A 7,578-nucleotide genomic window follows, 5' to 3' on the forward strand; every position below is an offset into this window, starting at 1 on the left:
GGCTGGGATCTGTGGGTCTAATGAACACAGGTCATTAGAAACACTGTTCACAGAGCAACAGGTCAGCTCTTCCGCGGCTGTCAATGCCGGATAGGAGACCCCAGAATTTGTCCTCTGAAAAAAATTGTTTCACAGATAACATAAACTTTTTCAAAAATGGTAGGATCTCTAGTGCTGATGCGGTTTTCAGCAAGGAAAGGCATCTCTTAGTGGCATCTGGGGCCCAGTAGCTTTATCATCTCCTCCCTCCCTACCCAGTCTGAAGTGAATTCAGTCACAGGATATAATTTATCCTCCATTGAAATCCATCTGACTCTGATGAGACTACTCATAAAGGACAAACATCATCCCTCAGAATTTGATCTACACCGTGGCTCAGGAAGCTCACACATTAATAGCCCCACCTTCTTTCATATGAAGAGACTTCTTCTTCCTCGAATATTAAAGAAATTACTAGGAAAATGAATGCTAAATTGAGAGAACTCTCTAAGAGAATAGAATAAGAAATGAAAAAATAAAAAGTGTATAGGTGTTCACTTCTCGGGCATGAACAAGGAACAGGGTACAGGCTTACCCAGTTACTGTACATAGATAGAGAATTAGAAAACATTCAAAACTGTTATGTTCAGAATTTTAAAAATAGCAGAGAACTGTATTCATGTGAGAAAGAAAAGCAATGAAATGATTGATACAAACACACAGACTTTCTGGCAGCAGGCAATATCCAGATTACGGTTTATGGAGGGGAAATTGAAGCAGTCTGGAAATTATGCTCAGTTAAGGATGGGGAAAAGGAACTCAGAAGTTAGGAGACAAGCAGAGCTCCAAGAAGGAGTTAGATACACAGGAGGAAAGTGCTACAAATAGGTCTTTGAGTTTTGGATAAACATTAATAGGTAGATTAATAGGTAACAGGCCCACACAACTGGGAATGAGCAAGTTTGAAGGAAAGAAAAATGATAAAACAAATACGTCCAGACACCAAATGGAGCCAAGATTCATTTTATCTCTCTTCACATATGGGGAAGTAATATAATCAAATAAAATCTTATTTTCTGCCATGTCAGTGGCAGAAAAGCTAAACATCGGAAGTTGAGTAAAGTTACACCTAGAATGAAGACCACCTTAGAACTCCCTCAATTAGTCTGTAAAACCCCACAGGGTTACACTAATTTATACACTAATTTATGGCTTCTATTCAAAGACAAAAATACCTTAGCAGAATACAACAAAGGCAAATATGCAATCACTTAATATTCCTAATGTCTAATATTCAATCAGAAATTATTAAACCTTTAAAAAAAAACAAGAAAATGTGCCTCACAACCTGGAAAAAATGAGTTAACAAACACAGACACAAACAAAGCACAGACAACTGACAGAACTAGATGAAATGACAAAAAATATATATATCACAGTTAAAGTGTGACAGTGTGGAACCTGCAACAGTGGGGACACTGCACAGTGGGAGTACCGAGCCTGGCGCTCCTCAGTGTATTGCAGAGCTTCGAGTGGCAGAGAGCAAAGACAGAAAAAAATGAGAGGAGAAAAAGACACAATAGGATAATTCAACACTTACGCTCAGTAAATGCAAAAGTAGACAGAAAACCAGCTAGGATATGGAGGGTGTGGAAGATGTAAACAATGCCATCAAGCAAGTGGCTGTGTGACACTTAGAGAACACGCCCTCCGCCGTCAGCAGGACATGCGTTCTTCTCCGGGAGCATCCTCAGGAGTGATCATATGCGGCCCATATGTCTCAAAAAAATTTAAAGGACTAGAAAAATTCAGAGAATGCATTCTGATCACAATAGAATTAAGTTAAAAATCAGTTCCATAAAGATATCTTCGAAAATCCCATAAATATGAGCATGTTAAATACCACTTGTTTGATTACCCCATTGGTCAAAGTAGAAATGAAAAAAGAACACTTGAAAATATCTTCAAGTGAATGAGAATGAAAATGCAACACACAAAATTTGTGTGGTGTCTTTTCCAGATTACACTGGGAATTTAAGTATAAAAAAATCACAAAATAGTATATTCTGAAATCCAGATCGTGCTATCTACCCAGGCTTAATATGGGTTCACTTTAACAGTTTCCCAAGGACAGGAAGCATGGTCAGAGAGCACCTCACTTTTCTTCTCTTTGCTCCTTCCAAGAGGAAGAATCCCATGCTGTGCTCTATTGCTCACCTGCCTTTGAGAGCATTACCATATAGGTGAGGTGAGGCTCTGATCCCTCCCCTGAGTCTCTTCTGAGGGTTGGATTAGGACACTGAGCTACCTAGGTCACCCAGAAGCCCCTGCCCAACAGCAGTAGCTGCCTGACCGTGCCTCGAAGCTTCAGGTTGCTGCTAATGAGGATAAAGTGATGCACAGACGTGCACAGGAAGACTGAGATCTGCCATGGCCAGTACCACCTGCTGTCAGAGGTGATAAAGACTGTGCCATCAATGACCAGGGACACGAAAGACAGAGCATAGAGAACAAGGAGGGAGATGAGGGACGTTAGAGCTCTGGTGTGAACCCGGTTGCTGCACTCCTGAGGGTCACGGCCGCTGTCCTGCATTCTCAGCCCATTTCCTCAGAGAACCAATCAGCAGCAAAATTGAGACCAGAAAAAGAGAGCATGGAATTGACATCGTGATGAGTTTCAGAGGCATGAAATAGTGAATTTCCAGCCTCCTGTTCCACTCCCTGTCAGTCATGTTCTCAGAAAGATTCTTCTTCATGAGTGCTTGGTACACAGCAAAGTTCCCCCAAAAGAACAGCAAGGTTACTGAGAGGGAAATGAGCACAGAGCCCAGCAGGAGCCAGGGCACCAAAGCTGGGAGCCTCCACTTCAAGCAGAGGAATGCAGGATGGGAAGAAGACTGTCAGTACTGGTCCCATTCTGGTCCTCCCTCCAGTCACCAGAGATCAGATATCTTGGTCCTTAGGCTGCTACCTGTCCCCACCCACAGTTCTTTCATGCCTTTGCTTTAGCCTAGAAGTACACGCAGTGTGGTTGTGCTCTGTACCTGCACCTGAGGCAGAGCTCACTCAGAGAGGAGGACACTTAGTGAGCAAGGAAAGGCATGCTCTTGGCTCAGAGAGCATGCAAATATCCCAGGGGCTCAGTCACCAGGAGGTGACCCTGATTTGCTTCTCTGGTTTTGCCTGTTTGCTGCCATGGCTATTATAGTATCCGTGCAGAACCCTTTTCAGTGTGTGAAACTGGGTGCAACCCTTCCTGAACCACTCTGTGCTGCAGGAGCACTCCTAAGCCCGTGATATCATTCTCCAGAGACATGAATAATAGATGAAAGACAGAGAGAGATGATAGATAGTTAGATTAGATGGATCATGTATATATACAAGTACAGGAAGATCACTGGGGAAAATAGTGACATTCAAGGAGTCTGTCTCCCTTAAGCCCCTCTGCCTATATGCACTCTCACCCATAAGAACCCATCGCATCAAGGTCAAGTATCATGGTCGACCTTCCATCCAACTCTAATTAAGTTCTTCATGGACTCTGAGGTGTAAATGAGGAGTGACTGGTTAAACTAGATTTGTTTCTTGTCAGAGCAAGCATTTCTCATGGTTATAGGACTGAGCACACCTGTTTCTTACTGGGTGTGGGATAAAACCACCCTTGGACACTATGGATGCCTCACTGTCAAGTGGGCACTTTAAACATGGCCAATTACTGCACCAAACCAATAGAGCAAGTCTGACAGGAGATGGGGAGGGAGTCTGACAGGAGATGGGGTCAACACAGTCATGACAATGGCATCCTATCACCCTTGCCATATTGTACTGGCAAGAATCAAGTCACAGTCCTCATAGACACATAAAAGGAGAGTAGAAAACCAAAGCCAGAGGCTATGGAACCACTTTACATTTGTCTACCACACTGAGATGTCATTGCTTAGAAGAGATATATAAGTCCTCTCTGCTAATGCCCAACACCAACACATTCCCTAAAGGACCATGTGGAATACCAAAGTTCTCTCAACGTAACCAGCGCCTTACCTAGTTACCATGTAAAACTATTTTGCACTCTTGCTGGTGACTGGAGGGAGGCATAGTGGTGGAAGTCCAGCATGCAGGAGACTGAAGCAGGACAATCACTGCAAGTTAGAGGCCAACCTGGGCTCCATATGAGTTTAAAGCCAGCCTGAATAATGTGTTACAAAAAAAAGTTGTTGCATCTGGTGAAAGCACACTGGAGCTTCCATCTCTGCAAATATCATGTTTATGATACACTGCTGTAACCTTAGAACCATTGCTGTGCATTACACCTCCAGAACTCCTGCACTTACAGCAACTAAGCTGTGCTGCAACTTGACCAACATCCTGTAAATTTTTTTCCTCATCCCAGCAGAGACAACTGCCACTCTGTTCTCTACCTGTATGATTTTGGTTACTTTAGGTTTCACACATAAGTGAGCTCATGCGTCTCTCTGTGTGTGGGTATTGCATTTAGCATGATGTCCTCCAGGATCGTTTGTTTTTGCAAGCAACATTATCTCATTTTTAAGGCTGAAGGATATTCTGTTGTGTGTATACATATATATGTATGGTCTTTTCTTCATGCATTTGCTTATTGATATTCTTTGATTATTTCCATCGCTGCCTATTGTGAAAAATTTTCAAATGAATACAAGAGAGAAGATGCTATTTGGGAATGTTAATATTATTGCTCCTGGATATACCCTACATTGATTGAAATATGTTTGGTCCTCACTAAGACTCCCAATTTTGAAAGATGTTGAGAACTTTAAGAGCTGACCTGATATATTGCACAGCATCATGCTTCTGGGACAAATACCTGACACAAGGAACTTGAGAGGTCTGCTTCAGTTCACGGTTTCAGAGGTCTCAGTTGATGGTTGGCTGCCTCTGAGGCAGAGGCATCAGTGCAGAGGGGCTGGTGGAGAAAAGCTTCACTCAAAGCAGCAGGGTTGCAGAGAACAGGGGAAGAGCCCCTGAGGAGAAGGAGCCACAGACCTGAGATGGCCTCCAAGATCATGCCTTATGATCTGCTCAGAGACAACCAGAAGTGAGCTTCCCTAATCTAGGTCTCTCTCATGCCAGTCAACATTCACCCTCACATGAGGGCATCCACAGGGATCAATGCTTTTCTTGCATGAGTGAGTTGTCCCTCTCACAGGGCTGGGTTGGCTGCTTTCAGAGGAGAATGAAAGCCTGGCACCCCTCTCCTCTCTTATATATGTGGGATTCTCCTCCACACACCCCTGCTTCCCCCACTTTCCTGCCATCAGGCCGTCACCAGGAAGCCAACCTGATGCCAGGGCCATGATTTTGCACTTCAGTACAGTGCAACAGAATAAACCTCTTTCCTTTACACATTAGGGAGCCTTCAGTGTTTTGTTATAGAAAGAGAAAATAGACTAAGACATACATGTAGGAGTGGAATGGCTGTGTCACAAGGCCATTCTATGTTCAAGTTTTTGAGAACAATCATATTGTTGCCTGGAACAACTATACTTATTTACATCCCCATCAGTACTTGCAGGAATTCCTTTTGTCTCCATTTTCTCCAGCACCTAGCTCTTTTGAATTAACATTTTTCTTTTTTTTTTTTTTTTTGGTTTTTGGTTTTTCTCTGGTACCAGGAACCGAACTCATGACCTTGCGCTTGCCAGGCAGGCGCTTTTGCCGCTGAGCTAAATCCCCAGCCCCTGAATTAACATTTTAATAAGTGTAAGATGATCTCTCATTGTGCTTGGGTTGACACTTCTCTGATGGTTAAATGATGCTGAGAACTTTCCATATATCTATTGATTAGCTGCCTTCTTTTGAGAAATGTCCATTCTGGGCCTTTGTTCATTTTAAAAATCAAATCAGCTGGAAATTTTTTCTATTAATTTGTGTAAGTTTCTTACATGTTTTGCCTAGAAATCATTTTTATTTGACCTAAATTTCCCCCGTGCATAGGATTTTTACCACCGTAACATTGCCTTTGCTGTACAAAACAATTTTTCTTTGAAGTAGTCACTTTAACTTATTTTTGGTTTTCAGGCCCGTCCTTTTGTTGTCATGTCCTAAAAATCATTTCCCAAACCTTTGTCAAGAATACTTTGCCTGTGTTTCTTTGGAATAGTTTTATGACTGGAAATCTCACATTTCAGACTTTTAATCATTTTGAGTGGATTTTTGCACGTGGTGTAATTGGGAAGTCAAGCTTCATTCTACTCCATGTAGATATCCACTTTCTCCAACATGATTTATTAAAGACTGTCCTTTCCACATTGGCTCTTTTTGGGACCCTTGGCAGTGGTCACGTGACTGCGGATGTGTGGACTTATTCCCGACCTCTCTAGGGTGCCCCATTGGTGTGTGTAACTGTCTTTACAACAGTGCTATATTACTTTCCTTCCATGGAGTTGATCCCTGGAAATGCATTGTGGGAGGGAATGTACGTGTGTGTGTATGTGTGTGTTGACAAGGAGAAGTGCACTCTATGCATTTGTATGTGACCATCTTATATTTTCATGCTCTATTGCATGACTGCACACCATTTGGTATACTCTAGGATTCTCCCTGAGCTATAGTGGACCTAAGGGTAGTGGTTAAATTGTTGCTTTTTTGAGAGACATGCATTAAGACCCATAGTCTGCCATCTAATTCCAAAACTATTTTTCTGAATGAATATCCATTCAAATACATCTACCTATACAAAAAGGTCTGTTTAATACCAGAAATGCATGCTTTCTACTCATTCATTGCCATTATTTTTGTTTTATTCTTTTTGATATGCGAAATTTAACTCAACACCTGAGCTTGCCAGGAAGGCACAGTGCAACTGACCTATATCCCGGCACCTTTGTATATTTTGACTAAAAGTTTTGCTTTGAATGGTAGCATGTCCTTTTAAATTATGACTATTGTGAAAAGGTCAACAGAGAAAATTAATCAGACTAACATTGTGAGAGCTGCTACCATCATAGCATAAATATACACAGTTATCCCTTCATTTCCAATGAGGATTTATACTAAGATTGTCAGAGGTTCAAACCCCTTATATACAATGACTTATAGTTCCACAAAACCTCTGCATATCCTCTGTTTGTTCAACCATCACTAGAACACTTATAATACCCAATTCAATGTTAACACCATCTCAACAATTGTTACATTGGAAAATGCTATATTGGATTGCTTAGAGAATAATTAGAAGGAAATGTGAGCATATGCTCATTGCAGATGCAATACTATTTCAAAGTTTTCTATGTCCTGTTGGTTGAATACATAGATGTACAACTCCTAGATATGGAGGGTTTGTTGTTATTGTATTGAATTAACAATTCACAATAAAAAAGAAGTCCACTAAGTTGGGTGATGATGGACTTTTCTCACTATCATATGTATGTTTCTCACAGCTTTTGATCGACTCATGTATTCATGCAACAAATGTGTTGCTCTTATGAAATATGATTGAAAATTATGGTGTGTATTTACATTTTTATAAATTATTACATTAAAAAATTACTCTTATCTCCTAAAGTTGCACACCATTGTTTTTTTTTTTTGTTTTGTTTTGTTTTTTTGTTTTTCTCCGGTACC

General features: G+C 41.2%; 1 pseudogene; it reads right to left on the minus strand.

The window, feature by feature from the left end:
• Positions 1 to 2,287: 2,287 nt before the first annotated feature.
• On the minus strand, positions 2,288 to 4,343 carry LOC106146277 (annotated as a pseudogene).
• Between the last annotated feature and the right edge of the window lie 3,235 nt (positions 4,344 to 7,578).

This window comes from Chinchilla lanigera, unplaced genomic scaffold (assembly GCF_000276665.1).
Source record: "Chinchilla lanigera isolate Chin_1 unplaced genomic scaffold, ChiLan1.0 scaffold00236, whole genome shotgun sequence".
Lineage (NCBI taxonomy): Eukaryota > Metazoa > Chordata > Mammalia > Rodentia > Chinchillidae > Chinchilla > Chinchilla lanigera.